The sequence below is a fragment of the Symphalangus syndactylus genome, chromosome 4 (genome assembly GCF_028878055.3).
Source record: "Symphalangus syndactylus isolate Jambi chromosome 4, NHGRI_mSymSyn1-v2.1_pri, whole genome shotgun sequence".
Lineage (NCBI taxonomy): Eukaryota > Metazoa > Chordata > Mammalia > Primates > Hylobatidae > Symphalangus > Symphalangus syndactylus.
In genome coordinates, this window is record NC_072426.2 from 157,190,423 (window position 1) to 157,206,646 (window position 16,224).

Consider the following 16,224-nt stretch of genomic DNA (forward strand, 5'->3'; position numbering starts at 1 on the left):
CCCGCACTTGGGTAGAGAAAAAGCCAAATGTATTTTAAGGCTTCTGAAATACCTGTAGTTTTGGGCCCAGCCACTCTACCACAGTCATGAGTGTAAAGATATCATGATCTTACTATGTTTTATGTGTGTTTTGGCATGATTAAATAGCAGCATTAGAACATGAACCTCAAAATCACACCTTTCTGATTTTTCTCTTACTTTTTTGGCTCTCCCTTCTAAGGCCCTGTGCCCACCCCTTGAATGATCAATGTCCTTTAAGGATTTTTGGGCCCCTTTTCTTCTTGTTACTGAGCCTCTACTCGAATTTTCTTTCTGTCTTTTATTTTTTTCCTTTCTGTGAGGAATGGGGTCTCGCTATATTCCCCAGGCAGGTCTCGAACTCCTGGGCTCAAGCTATCCTCCTGCCTCAGCCTCCCTAAGAGCTGGGATTACAGGCGTAAGCCACCGCGCCTGGCACTTGAATTTTCATGTAAAATAATTCAGTATCTTAATCTCCATCCCACACTTCCTCCCTGAGTTCCAGATTGGACATCTCTATTTCTCCACAGCCAGTATTTCCAGCGAAACTTGCATCTTTCCCATCAGAACTTGGTCTTCCTTTCTGTGTCCCCAGTCTCGCCAAAGATCTCACTGGCTACCCACTTGCTAAAGCCACAAACTCAGGAGTGCTCCTTGGCCCCTTCATCGCTCCCTCACATCCCACATGGAATCCATCACCAGGTGGTCTTCGTTTATCTCCTAAGAGTCTCCTGAGTCAGCCCACTTATCTCCAGCTCCATCACCACCACCATGCTAGTTCAGCTCACCCTTACGTCTCGCCTAATTATTTCAGTGGCCTCTTCCTTGATTTCCTGCCTCATTTTTACCACACTGTCACTGGAGGCATCTTTCTAAAATACAAGTCTAACTGTGTTACTCCTCGGCTTGGATCCTTTTGGTGGCCAAAGTTAGTTCAATTAGATCCAAGTCTTTACTAAGGCTTATAAAACCCCCCACCCCAAGTCCCGCCTTGCTGGCTCCACCCTATCCCCCAAGGCTGGCATCGCCGTGCTCCAGCCAGGCCTCTGCTCAGGCTCTTCGCTGCCTCCACCACCTCAAAGACCCTCAGCAGAACTGGAACAGCCTTTCCTGCCTCCACTGGCCCCATCTTGGCACCTGTTCACTACTCAATCTTTAGGTTTCATAAACCTGGGCTGCAAGATATTTGCCTGAGCTTGAAGACCCTGGAGAAGAGGCTCTTGTCTGGGTCCCTTGGCCCCTACGGCTCAGAGCTGGGGATTTCTTGTCATGCCTGGGTCTTTGGGGTGAGACTTTTAGGTGGAGATGTGTGCAGGGGGCATGTCCAGAGCAATAGTTCTCATCAGTGCATGGCGTGGGGGCGTGAATCAGTCACTGGAGAAATGTTTCCAAAGTATGCATGGTTGGCCTCCAAGGAGACCCTCATCCTCTCAAGATTCTGATTTGGGAAGTCCACAGTGGGGCCCAGGTGTGCATATTTTAACAAAGTTCCCTAAGATTGAGTCTGTTTTCTCTTCCCTGACCCTTTCCGAGAAAAGAAGAAGCTTAAAGCTTGGTGGTGATTTCTGAAATTGGTCTTCGGGAATCAGGGCACACTTTTCACTTTTCTTCTGCCTTCTCACACGTGATCCTAAAAAGCGAGACAGGAAGTTCTGTCACAGCCAGGCTGAGAGGTCTCAGATTGAAGACAATTCAGTAGAGACATTCTGGACAGCCACTAACATTCTCCAAGGAGCTGAAATCTTAAAAAAAATTTTTTTTCTACAATTTCAGGTCACCTATTTAAACCAACAACTTCATCCTTAGGTAACTGTAGTGACCATCTGGAGGTGTTAAGGTTTGTACTACATGTGAATAATATGCTGGCCCCAGCACTCCCCTCTACCAGCACAGATCCCAGTAACAGTTGCTTCTGGCTTCAGTGTCACGTTCACCCTTTGAAATGTACCTTCTCTAGGTAGAGAACACCATAGCCAAGGGTACCCCCTTCACAAACATGGGAAGCAGGTGAATTTATCTGGAGCCACTTTTCTGTTCTCCATCAATTCTGTCTCCTGTACAGGAGAAAAACCAGTAACTGTCTCCAAAAGTTCTCTTCTCTAAAGGTATATGTCTTATAAAAGAACCTTCGATAGGAGGATGCTGGGGAACTCAGCCTTCCACAGAGTTTCACAGTACTCTGTGTGTCTTTCTGCCCTGTTAGTGTGGGGCTTTTTGAGCAGAGAGGCTGTGCCTTCGTCATCTTTGTATCTTCCGTGCTGACACAGACATAGGTGTTTGTTGAATAACTGAATGAATGAATGAATTCATGCATTCACATATGCATGAGAGCAGCAGAAGGAATTATAGGCATTTGGGGTAGGGTGACCTTCAGCAAAGTCACACAGATCCATATAGTCACCTATATGGTACCGGTATATTATTAGGGAGGCATTCTTATCAGGATTCCTAGGGAGGCATTATTATCAGTAATTTTTAAACAAAGTAATTAATATTTGAAAAATATACAAATATACAAATATGTGATAGAACATATTTGTATATTTGAAAAATAACGAGTGAAATTAAAATTTTCATAATATTAGAATTATAATACAATTGGCCCTCTGTATCTGCAGCTTCCACATTTGTGGATTCAACCTTCTGGGGATTGAAAATATTGGGAATATCAATACCCATAGCAATACCAATATCAATATTAATAACAAATAACAATGCAACAATAAAAAATAATACAAATAAAAATCCAATCCAGTATAACAACTCTTTCCATAGTATTTACATTGTATTATGTATTATGAGTAAACTGTTTAATAGAGGTGATTTAAAGTAGACAAGGGCATGTGTGTAGGTTATATGCAAATACTGTGCCATTTTATATCAGGGACTTGAGCATCGGATTTTGGTATTTTCAGGGGGTCCTGGAACCATTCCCCCTAAGATACTGAGGGGCAGCTGTACACATTTATCCTGAAATGTCTCTAGTCTTCACTTTGAACTGCAGACCCCTTGTGCCACCTTATCACCGAATTCTGTGTGGCCTGAAAGATTCCAAAACACACATATATTCACACACGCCAACAATACAGGGGCAGTGTTAGACAAATGGGGTGAAGAATTGGGGAGCTATTCATAGGTGGAGAACAGATAAATATTTGGAACATCTGGTCTTATAAAGCCTCACTGATATTAACATTTATTATTATTATTATTATTTATTTATTTTTTGAGATGGAGTTTCGCTCTTGTTGCCCAGCCTGGGGTGCAATGGCATAATCTCGGCTCACACAACCTCCGCCTTTCAGGTTCAAGTGATTCTCCTGCCTCAGCCTCCCAAGTAGCTGGGATTACAGGCATAAGCCACCACGCCCGGCTAATTTTGTATTTTTAGTAGAGACTGGGTTTATCCACATTGATCAGGCTGGTCTCGAAATCCTGACCTCAGGTGATCTGCCTGCCTCAGCCTCCCAAAGTGCTGGGATTATCGGTGTGAGCCACCGCACCTGGCCTTATTATTATTTTTATTTAAAACTATGTTTATTATAGGAAAACTGGGAATTACAAGAAAGTAGAAAATAAGCAAACAAGAATTAACCATCATTATATCAACCAAAGGTGATCATTTTCAATATACTGTGTTTCCTTTGAACAAAGGAAAAAAAAAAAAAAAAAAATATATATATATATATATATGTGACTATATGGTCTCAATTTTGTTTAAAATATATATATTAAAACATATATTTTAATATATGTTTAAATATATATATTAAATATATATTTAAAATATATATTTTAAAACAAAATTGGGACCATACAGTCTAAACTGTTTTGTAACCTGCCTTTTTCCCATAGTTATCCTTAACATTTTTCATGGCTTTAAATATTCATCCACTTTGCTCCAAATGGCTGCATGGTGATGCCTTCCTTAAATCATTTTCCTTCTGTTTCTCATTGTTGGATATTTTCAGAAACATTTTTTCGGATGTGAATGTTCAGGCCGTCACAAACATCCCTGAAGAAACCTGAACATGTCCTGTAATTAGAATTGCTAAGTCTGTAGCTCTCCCCATGTTTAAGGCTTTTGAAAAGACATTGTCAAGTTCCCCTTCATTGTTTGTTGTGTCCAGTTACATCCTGGTCAGCAGTTATTCTAAAACTATTTTCCAACACATGTAATGGTCACTTTTATTTTGGAACTTTTACAACTGCATCCATTACGTAGGATTTGCATTTCAGGATTACCTACTGATGTATAATTCTCCTGCAAAATTATTCTGCGTGGTTGAGTCTTTACCAGGCAAAGTATCATATCTCCTAATTAAGTTTTAATAAAACAGTATTATGATAGGGGATTTCTTGGCTTTTGCAGCTCTAAAAGTCCACCAGGGGAAGCCGAATTAGTCATTGCTAATCAGAAATATTTTGAGAGAAAGTAACTGTTTCGTTGTAAAACTTTTTCACCTGGATGGCTGGGAACAGCATATTCAAATTCAAAATTCTTTCTGCCCTCTTGCTCTCAAGTATGCAAGCACAATGCGAGTATGATTTGGTCTCCAGCTTGGTAGAGAAACATTTACAACACAACCCATACATTTTCATCCTGGTTGTATGGGTTGAATAAAAAGCATCTCTAATTCCCATGAAGATTCAGCCTCTCGTGTAAGATGTTTTTCATTTTAACCCGGAGTGAAAGCTGCACAGAAACTACTTGACCGTATTCTTCTGTTAGTAACATTAGATTCCCAAGATGCAACAGGCTTTCAGATTTATTATTCTCCTACAATGAAGAAACTCAAGGATACGAAAACCTGGAAGAGCTTTTCATTGACATCTTCCTTTCAAGGTAACGGTTGTGCTGCAGTTTGTTTAGTGTGCACCAGCTTATTAGTGGTAGCTTTGTGTGAAAATGTGGTTATCACAAAAAGGTAATATATGGTGAAGAGCAGCTGCTCCTAATCACAAACTATCCATAAATAGCTTTCCTCCCTTGAGAAGACGCTCAATTCTCTGGTTGTAACAGTCAGCAGAAAATGAAAACCCCATAGGATGATAAATAGTTTAAAACATATTTCTCCCCAGTGTTTTGAATGCTGTCTTATAATGCAGTGCACTTTTACTGAACCAGAAATTGTCTGTAATAAAAGAATATTGGGAGAAAATGTTTAGATTCTCACTGAATTCTAGAACTTCGAAGGAATGTTCTGGTTTCACTGTTAAAGGTTAATTGCTGAGTATATGTCATAGGCTGCAATAAAATGAGAGTTTTTAGTCTTCTGCTCCCAATAAACAGTTACAGTTTTTAACACATAAAAGTTGGAGACCTTTTTTTCTTAATTTAACATAACAGCCAAGTGCATTTCTTGGCAATAAGCAAATGATTGCTTTTAAAAATCCTATAAATATTTCATTTTTTAAGTCATCAAAAAGAAAACAAATCACTTCTTTCAGCTGTCTTTTGACACAAAACCATCTTTCCTGTATACACATGGAAAAATATTGTTCTTGATCTTTATGCTGATGCCTTTTCTGGCTATTAATCATCTGTTTATACATGATATTGACCATTCCCTTGAGGCACTCTGAACTTGCAGCTCCCCTTCCTTATGAAAGGAAAGTGAGGAGAGTCACAGAAGTAATTTCAGAATTTTCTCGAGATTGTTGAGACTAAATTCTAAATGATTGAACCACAGTAAATTCATTGTCAGGTCGAGGCTGTGATTTTTCTTATTTTTGTTTCAATTTTTTTGTTTGTTTGTTTTTTGGAGATGGAGTCTCGCTCTGTTGCCAGGCTGGAGTGCAGTGGTGCGATCTTGGCTCACTGCAACCTCCAACTCCCTGGTTCGAGCGATTCTCCTGCCTCAGCCTCCCGAGTAGCTGGGACTACAGGCACACGCCACCAAGCTCAGCTAATTTTTTTTTATTTTTAGTAGAGATGGGGTTTCACCATGTTAGCCAGGATGGTCTCGATCTCCTGACCTCGTGATCCGCCCGCTGCGGCCTCCCAAAATGCTGGGATTACAGTTGTGAGCCACCACGCCCGGCCAAAGCTGTGATTTTTCTACTTGAAGCCACTGGTTTCCACCAGAGGTTAATTGACTGTCAGTCTTTCCTGTAGGTGACTCTTCCAGCTATTAGCAATCATCAGTATCTACAGAGGAGAATCTCAGTTGTAAGTGGCTTGACTGAGTCTAGCAAATGAAACTTTGTTCTTGCCCTAGCTGACTGATGTCTCAAAAGTCCTTGAAATGTTCTATTCATTCCAGTGTATGCACAAAACAAAAAAAAAGTGAGCTTGTTTTCCACAGCCCGAATCTTCCCAGAGCAGATGGGGCTTGCGCTTCTCAGGGTGGGGGGTATCCTGAGGACTCCCACCTTGACATTGCAATGAAAACTTTCTCTCGAATCTCTGAATTCTCTCATCTGGCACAATAAATGAGAAAAGCCTGCTTGCTCCCCTTGGTAGGCTTAGAGAGTGCTCCCATGTTAGATGAATATCCAGAAATCATCTCTTCTCTGGCATAGCAGAAGGCACATGGTGGGTCCCAGATGTTTCTTCAAGCCTGTCATTCCCAGACATAATAGATTACATCAGGGAAACCAGCAGGAAGGAAGGGAGCGCTGCCTTTCTCTCTCTTTCTTTCCTCTCTCCCTCCTCTTTGCTTTCTCCCTGTCTCTCTCATCCCCCAAGCCCACCCCACCTTTTCTTTCTTTTCTAAAGGATCCAGGGGAGTTGAAGGTTGACTCAGAACCTCCCTTTATGAAAAAACCTGCCCACATTTCAGTAACTACAGCTGGTGTTAAAATACTTTGGTTGGTTAGAAATATTTCAGATGTCACAAGCTTGGACAGCACGTAGAAACGTGGAGGGGACGGTGGCATGAGGGCACCTCAGCAGTGTCCCCTTGGCTGCCTCTGGCCTTCCCCTTGGATGAGCCTCCTGCAGTTCTGTTTTGGAGACAAGAGCTTCCTATGCGGTTTCTTCCTCCTTGTCTGAAAATCACAGGGAAAGCTAACAGAGCACCCTAGAAAACTCCAGAAACTTTCTAACTGCCTAAGGGAAAGTGACCTTAACTCTAAATGACCTTCCCTTATTTCTCCAGTACTGTGCTAGGTACGTTTCATAGATTAGGGTTAGTGACCTTTGAATGAGTTCATCCGCGTGATTTCACAGCTGAGGGCCCTCAGATTCATGAGAGCACCTGGTCCCTACTCGTGGTAGGAAGCCAATGAGGGCAGCCCAGGCCGCAGACGCGAATCGAACGGAAGCGGAAGCGTGTGTGCAGCGGCGTGTGGGTGGTAAGTAAGCTCTCCCTCCACTGCGCTTTCGGGCTGTCCACAGACCTCACCAAACCCCGCGGGGCTGGGAGGAGCCGCGCGCAATCTGCTCTTGGTGAGCCCTGGGAGCTGGCTGTGCCCCTGTAGCATCGGATTCTACAAGACTAAGAACCTAGGCGGGAGGGAGAGAGAAGCCGTGCGCTTCCTGCAGCGCTGGAGTGTAGAAACTGCTTTTTTGTAACTGCAATGCTGTCTCCTGGCTCTCCAGCCGTGGTCCACCTGGGACACGCTGGAGCTGATCTTTCTCAAATTATTTCCCAAGTAAAAGGTGAGAACAGAGAGAACAGCAAGGGCTCCTCCTGTGTGGCTTTGCTGCGGTGCGCTTGGCTCCTCAAAACTGTAAACGCTGCCCTCCTCTTCCGTGACTTCCCCTCTGCGGGTGGGGGTGTTAGACGCACCTGGGGAGTCGCTCCGACCCATATTGGGTTTAATCCCACTGAATTATCGGGGCCCTGAGGGAGAAGGGAGGAGTTTACGAAGACTCCTCATATCTCTCTCTTCTTTTCTTTCTTTTTTAATTTTGTAGAGATGGAGTCTCCCTATGTTGCCCAGGCTGGTCTTGAACACCTGGCCCCAAGTGATCTTCCCACTTCCGTTTCCCAAAGCACTGATAGCCCTCTCTTCCAACCAGCCACCTTTTGCTCATAACCTATTTGATCCTGGTCTACTGGGGCAGAAAGTCAATTGAGACTTTTGAGTCCTTTTCTAAGCAGCTGTTCAGAGCTGGGAAAAAACTGCGCCATCTCCTTGTTCCATTCCCATCATTCGCTGTCCCGTCCCATGCCTGGAATCGACATTGAGTCCCCGCCGTGAGCTCTGTACTGGTAGAGAGATGCCTTCCATATCTCACTGCTTGTAATCATTTTGGCCACTTTATAAGAACAACATAAGATGGTTGGCATCCTTCCCTTTTCAAGAAGAGGGAATCTGGGCTTGGAGGTCGGTTGTGATGTCAAAAGTCAAATGGTTGGTGAACAGCAGAGTTAGGAATTACACACTAGCCAGGCTCATGCCACAACCTGAATGGCGGGAGATGCCACGCTGCCTCGTGTACTTTCACATCAACAGAAAGCCCTGCATTTTGTATCCTATTTGTATGACTGTATCAGTTATAAACATTGTGATTCTACTGTCTTTGGCATGTAGCATGCCAAACCAAGCTCATACGGAGCCATAATGGAATGTATCCACAGACTGACCACAGTGTTGCTTACAGAAGGCAGACTTCAGAGCAAAATAAACTCCACAGAGTGTGCTGAGTGGGTTCCTGTGATGCACAGCCATAAGGAAGTTTCTTTTAAAAACAAAGTTAACTTTTTTCCTGTTTATAAGAATAATACACAACCATCGGGAAAAAAAAAACTAGGAAAATATAACGGAAAAATTTTAAAACCACCCATAGTGTTAATGTTAAGCCGTATGTAGTTTCAGTTGTACATATATACATTTTAATAAACTAATTATATATGGCCTTTTAAAAAACTATAACATTGTCCCTGACCATATGGCCAACCGTTAGCTACTCCGCGAATCAATGTCCAGACCATCTATTCTACAGGCAAAGTACTGCCCCCATGGGAGGATTTTCCTCCCCCATGTTCAGGGTTACCATGAAGTGGGGCTATAATGACTTCAATACTCTGCTTGGGGCTGGTTCTGGCATATGGTACAGAGCCAAAATTACAGTACATTTGGCTTCAGTTGTTTTCCTCTTTTGTCAATAGGTCATCAGGAATTTACCATGAGGCCATGGGTAGAGGTGGAGGGCATGTTGTCAGTGTGGCTGGGGCAGCATCCCGGGCTCCTGATCACATATGATTTATTTATGCCTCTGTGAGCTGTAGATACCATCTGTCCCTAATGGTGGAGCACCTCTTGGAATTTCCAACTTTATGACCAAGTAGATCTTATAACACTCAGTTCATGAATGATGAGTATTGGGTGTCTGGTCATCTGATGTCACCTGGTCAGTCATCTCCACCAGGATCTGGTGGCAAGCCAGGAACTGTTACTCTGAGAAGGAGAAGATGTATTTGTTGGAGGCATAGTTTTACTCATAAATTTTAAGGTCTTTCACTTTCTTTAAGGAATTTTTGTGTATGTGTAAGGTACACATAACATAAAATTTACTATCCTAACCATTTTTAAGTGTGCCGTTCTGCCATCCATTTCCAGAGCTCTTTTCATCCTGCAAAACTGAAACTCTATGCTTATTAAAAAATAACTCACCCTTCTCCACTCCTCCCAGCTCCTGGCAAAGTAGACCAGCATGCTACTTTCTGTGTCTATGAATTTAACTACTGCAAATACTTCATATGAATGGAATCATGCAGTTTAGTATTTTCCTTTTGCAACTGGTGTATTTCACTTAGCATAATGTCCTCACAGTTCACCCATGTTGTAGCATGTGTAAGAATGTCCCTCCTTTTGAAGTCTGAATAATATTATATTGTATGTATATACTATATACATACAGTATGTTTACCCATTCGTCTATCAATGGACACTTGTGTTGCTTCCCCATTTTAGCTATTGTGAATAATGCTGCTATGAACATGGGTGTGCCAATCTCTCTTCAAGACGCTGCTTTCAGTTCTTTCGAGCATATATCCAGAAGTGGAATTGCTAGATCATATGGTATATTTTTAATTTTTCGAGGGGAAATCATACTGTTTCCGCAGTGACTGTACCATTTTACATTGCCACCACCAGTGAACAAGGATTCCAACTTCCCCACATCCTTGGCCAAACTTGTACTTTTGTTTTGTTTTGTTTTTTGTTGTTGTTGTTGTTGGTGGTGGTGGTGGTGGTAACCATACCAGTGGGTGTGAGGTGGTATCTCATGGTTGATTTGCGTTTCCCTAATGATGGGTGATTTGGAGTGTCTTTTCCTGTGCTTATTGGCCATTTGTATATCTTCTTAGAAGAAGTCTATTCAAGTCCTTTGCCCATCTTTGAGTCAGGTTTTCCTTTGTTTTTGAAGGTCTTTCACCTTTGATGCTCCTGTGGAAGCTTGCAGTAGGTTCCAGACAGTCTCCTGATGTGCTCTAGGTCCTTCGAGCACTGCTTGTTCATAGCACTGACTCTAGAGTCATGAGGTTCTAGCAACAACATCTATTGGTCTGCAACTCTGAGCAGCATAAGAACTATGCTGCGGAAGAAAAACATGCTAGAAAGAGCATTGCTGGCTCCATTTGTTCCATTCCCATCATCCACTGTCCCTTCCCACACATGGAATGGACATGGAGTCCCTGCCGTGAGCTCAGTACTGGCAGAGAGATACCTTCCACATCTCACCACTTTTCATCATTTTGGTCACGTTATAAGGACAACATAAGATGGCTGGCATCCTCCCATTTTCAAGAAGAGGGAATTTGGGCTTGGAGGTCAAACTTCTGGCCCAGTTCTCACTTCAAGCCAGCAGCTGTTCACAGCACAGAAATTTTGTCATTTTATTACACTTTAAGTTTTTCTGTATTTTTCACAAATCATCAAGGTCGAGATTATGTATTATCTTCTGATTTCCCCAAAATAGGAAATGAATAATTTAACTCACTTATATTTCCCAATCTATTACAACATTTCTTCCTTTACTGGTTGTCCAGACTTTGTTAATTAAAATCCAGTTTGTTGTTTTTTACATTTTTTTACATCATGTGTCTTCTCTATCTCTGAGAAATCTAAATTTCATTTGCATCCACTTATGTGGAAGGATTTTTTTGAGATTTAACACTATCTTAATTGGTTATAATGACAATGGTCAGTTCTTGTATGCACCATTCATTGATACTAGAACTGGAATTATAATTCTTTTTCAAGTCTATTGGAATGCTTCTTCAAATAATTTTTTAAGAAAGAAACATAGATGATATTTTCTGAGCCTTTGTATGTACTAGACCGTTTTTCTGATGCCTTCACAAAAGAAAAATAACAGGATAAAAATTATAAGTATATTACTTCAACTTCTATAATTATTATTTTATTTCTTCTGGTACATAGTATGGCAGAAAAAAAAAGTCTAAGTCTACTTTACTAGTCCAGGTTGATTTTTGTTCACTTTTAAGGAAACTTTTATGAGTAAACTTTTTTGTAATACATATGTTTAGAATTTTTTGTTGTTTGTTGGAAGAGTTTTACAAACATTTTAATCTTTTTAAAAAATAATTTCAAACTTACGAAAAAGCTATAAGAATAAGATGAGTAAAAAGAACACCCATGTGCACTTTGCCCAGATTCACCTGTGGCTAACACTTGGCCTTGCTTCTCTCTCTCTCTCTCTCTGTTTCTCTCTCTCTGTCCCTCTCTGTTTGTCTCTCTCTGCCTGTCTCCCTCCGTCTCCGTCTTTCCATTCACAGACACACCCAACTTTTTCTGAACCATTTGAAGGTAAATTAGATACATAATGGCCCTTTGTCCCTGAATACTTTGTTGTGTATTTTCTAAGACAAAGGAGAGTATATTTTCAACTTTAGTAAATTTAACATTGGAAAAATATTTTTTATCTAAGCTAACCACCCATTTTCCAATTGTGTCAGTTGATCCAATAATGCTCTTTATAGCATGTTTTCTCCCTTAGCGTAGTGTCTAGTCTAGAGTCACATAGTCTGTGTATTTGCTGTGTGTCTTTAGCCTTCTACAATCTGGACTGTTTCCACAGTCTTTTGTGTGTGTGTGTGTGTGTGTGTGTGTGTGTGTGTGTTTAATCACATCTACATATTCTGAAGAATGCAGCCCCCTCCTCCTTTTTTTAGTGGAGCATTCCTCATTTTGGCTTTGTCCGATGCTTCCTCATGGTTAGATTCATGACACATTCTTGACTGGAATGCTACATAGGTGATGTGCCCTCCTTAGGGCATCTCGTTTAGAGACATATGATATCCATCTGCCCCTCATGGTTCATTCATCTGATCTCCTTTATTTGGACACTTAGGTAGTTCCCAGTGTTTCCAATCACAAATACTATCCCAATGAATAACTTTGTGCATACATATTTTCATATTGTTGGAAGTATATTTTCAGGGTAAATTCTCTGAGTTGAAGGGTGAATGAATATGTAGTTTAGTTAGATATTTCCAGCTTTCGCAATTCCCTTCATAGGAATTGTATCATTTTGCATTCCCAACAGCGGTGTGTGAAAAATGCCTGTTTCTTCATAGGTTTGCCAACAGAGTACATCTTTTCATATGTTTGAGTCATGTTTAATCATTTTATGAATTGCCTATTCATGTCTTCTGCACATTTTCTATATGATTCTGATCTTTCTCCCTCAATTTAAAAAAGTTATTTGTTCCTTTAAAATATTGGCTCTTTAACTGCGATAAATATTGCAAATATTCTTTCCTAGATTGTCATTTATCTTTGCTTATTTTTTGTCATTTAAAAGTATTTTCTTTTTATGTAGTCAAATTTATCAATCTTTTTCTCAGTGCAAGTTTAGAGAGTTTCTCCCAAAAACCAGGTTATGGACGAATTTACTCATATTTTCCTAAGATACTTCTAGAGTTATATATATATATTTTTTACCTTTGGATCTCTGCTATTTGGATTTTATTCTTATGTAGTATGTGAGGAATGGATCTCTTTATTTTTAGCCTTTCAAGTCACTGTGTTCAGGTATATCTCTTTTTTACATCAAAGTGTTAGATTTTGTTTATAAGTCAATTTAAAAATATTTTTCTTGTAATAGTTGACTTAAGCCATTTATTGAAATCCCCATCAGTTTTTGGTTGGACGAAGTTCATCTTCTAATAGATTCATCAGAAAGGGCACATGTATATAGCATTCCCTGACCCCTGGCACTTTTAAAACTTTTTCTCTTGCTTTTACCTGAAAGACAACTTGTCTAGATATAATGTCCTTTTTTTTTTTTTTTTTTTTTAACTTTCTTTACATTTCTTGAAAATCCTGCACCATAGTTGCCTTGTCTTGTGTTGTGGAAGTCTGATGCCAGTCTAGTTCTCTTGCATTTTCAGTTACTTTATCTTTTTGCTTAGAGGCCCTGAGAATATTTTCCTTATCTTTAAAATCAGATATTATCATTTTACTAGGATATATTTTAGAGTGGATCATTCCGTGTCAATTTTTCCTAGTACCAGGTGGACTTTTTAAATGTGTAGATTCAATTCTTCTTGTATTTCTGGACATTTTTCTTGGATTATCGTTTTAAATATTAGTTCTGTTTCATTCTTTTGATTTTCTTTTGCATTGATACCCAATTATATATATGTTATACCTGCTTTGCCTCTCTTCCATTTCAATCACTTTTTCTTAAACTTTTTTTTGTTTTTGTTTTTTTCTTTATCTTGCTTTCATTCTCTTGGCTTTTTCTTGCTCTTCTTCAGTGTTTTTTATTTGGTTATCCTTTGAATATATTCTTTTTATCCTTTGAATATATTTCTTTTTTTCCTTTGAATATATTCTCACCTTGACACACTGAAATTCAGTTTTCAGTTCTGATGTAATACTGTCTTGCTATTTTTCCTGGGATAAATCCTTATTTTATTTCTTCTGGGTTTTTTGTTGGTTTGTTTTGGCTATTTCTCTGTTTAGCTTTTATATTTCTTAACTGGGTTGATTTTAATATCCCAGATGCTTGTCTGAGGATATTTAGTTCTGTTTGGAGTGTTATGTTATAATTTTCTTTAGCTTCATATTTAGATTTTTGGAGGACATTTTTTATAAACAGAAGAGCCTTAGAGAACTTGTTCTGTCTTATACTTTTATATGAATGTGGTTGCCTTTTCCTATTCCTATTCATTTCATGGGCAGATATTGTAGTTTACCATCACTCTCTCCTGTCAGTTCTCATCTCTGCTGTGTAGTTTCTTTTAGAGATGAAGTTGGTGGTGGTAGGTCAGGCTAGGGAGAAGTGTTGATATTTCTTATGTTTCATTACCGCATGGTATCTTATTATTTATTTCCTTCACTTCCTCATGTATTTGATTATACCCTGGAAGCTGTCCTGCTCTGATTCTGCTCTTTTCAGGCCAATTCTCTGTAGCGAGAGCTGAGAACTATCCAATTGTGATCTCAGTTTAGTATCTTGACATTTCACTTTCTCTCTCTGGGAGTGATCTTATCTGTACTTCATCTAAATTCTTTACTACCACCTACTGTTTTTCACAGACTTTTAAGCCTCTCCTCTCCTGTTTGCCATACCCACAGGCTTGCAGTGGCAGGCGGGTAGTCAGGGCTTTGTTGGAGTTTTTAAAAATCTCTTTACAAGTAATTTGAAGGTCGTGGGATTGTCTGCCTCTTTATAATACTGAAAGCATGAGTACTAGTGGTGTATTCGCTTTCTTTGTTAATTTTATGTTTTGGTTTTGTTGCATTGTGTTTTTCTGGGAGGATATGGGAGGAGATGTGGAATTGGCTGCCATTTTCCTCAAAACTGAGAATTCTCCATAGGTGTAGGTATCTTTTTATAAATTATGCATGAAATATAGTGAGCTTTTAAAATGTTTATGCCTGGATGCTTTTTACTCCAGAAATTTTTATTTATCCTTTGGTAATTGATTGTTTCCGTTAAAAAAAATCTACAAAGAACTAGAATCTTTGTTCTTCGTATCCACCATCTGCCTCAGGTATCGTATATGCTGCCTTGGGTAATATTTCTCTGAGTTTCTTTTTGTCTTTCTCATACCATCTCTTTGTTATTCAGTTTTATTTTTTAGGTTTCCTTGACTCTTTCCAATTACCCTATTGAATTTATTTCATCTTGGCCCTCATATTTTTATGAGGCCTTTTATTTTGTTTCCTACCCATTCCTTGGTGGAAACATCCTGATTCCATTTTATACATGCAATATCTTCTTTAATTTCTTTGAGAATATCATAGTTTTTGTGTTTTAATTCTTTCCTGCTTCCTATATTAACCCTTCCTTTTGAGATCATGTTTCCTGTCTGCTTATCATGAATTCTCTTTTTTATATTTTTTATTGGTCCTAGGTTGCTCATTCATATTTAAGAGTAAGGTTCAGCCAAGCATGGTGGTTCACACCTGCAATCCCAACACTTTGGGAGGCCGAGGTGGGTGGATTGCTTGAGCCCAGGAGTTTGAGACCAGCCTGGGTGACATGGAAAGACCCATCTATTAAAAAAAAAAAAATGAAGAAGAAGAAGAAGATTCTAAAATTAGATCAGGAGCTTTGTATGTTTTTGTATGTTTGGGTAGAGTTGTGTTTTAGGATGATCAGGCGGGAAGGCAGTTGTTATGCTGGGAATTCATCAAAACCCAGAATGTGAAGGTCTTTTGGGGCGCAGGGGATAGTGGGTGGATACTTAATTTCCAAAAGTGAAACCTTTTATTTGTTAGCTTCAGAAGCACAAATGCTTAGGTAACAGCATTCTGTGTAATAGGCCAGGGACATTGATTCCTTGTGATCCAGATACCCGCAGTGAGCACTATGCTGCCTCCTCCTCCACCTTATATATGTCATTCCTCACTGTTCCACTGGCTTTCTGCCTTATTGTTGAAATTTTTGTTGAAATCACTCATCGGCAGATAGCTACTCTCTAGTCTCTTTGACATTGTAGATTAATATATTTTTTAATCTTACATGATCCTTACGTTTTGATGGTGTCTCAAGAGGGAGAAGATTTTCTCTTTTTGCTACGGACTTAACCTTTCAATTTATTAATTTTTCTCAACTGCAAAATGATCGTTTCTAAGGTCACTTATCATTTTTAAATCCTGTTATACATCTCTCCCCTACTTGTGGGTTGACCTTAAATCCCAAAACTCATGACTTTCATGAGTTTTCAGCATGTTTCCTGAGACTTGATCTTAGTGAAAATTTAACATTTTTTCTCTAAAGGGGCTGATTTGTTTTAACCTGATAAATGATCTCCTTAGAGTTGCTTTGGAAAA

The 16,224-nt window shown here is 39.7% G+C and overlaps 1 long non-coding RNA gene across 1 annotated transcript in view; it reads left to right on the forward strand.

Annotated features, from left to right (window-relative positions):
* Window positions 1-7,300: 7,300 nt before the first annotated feature.
* Window positions 7,301-16,224, forward strand: part of LOC134736389 (uncharacterized) — a 57,598-nt gene continuing 48,674 nt past the window's right edge. The window contains exon 1 of the long non-coding RNA XR_010120391.1: window positions 7,301-7,624. This is a non-coding gene — a long non-coding RNA (uncharacterized lncRNA). The remainder of the gene's footprint in view (window positions 7,625-16,224) is intronic.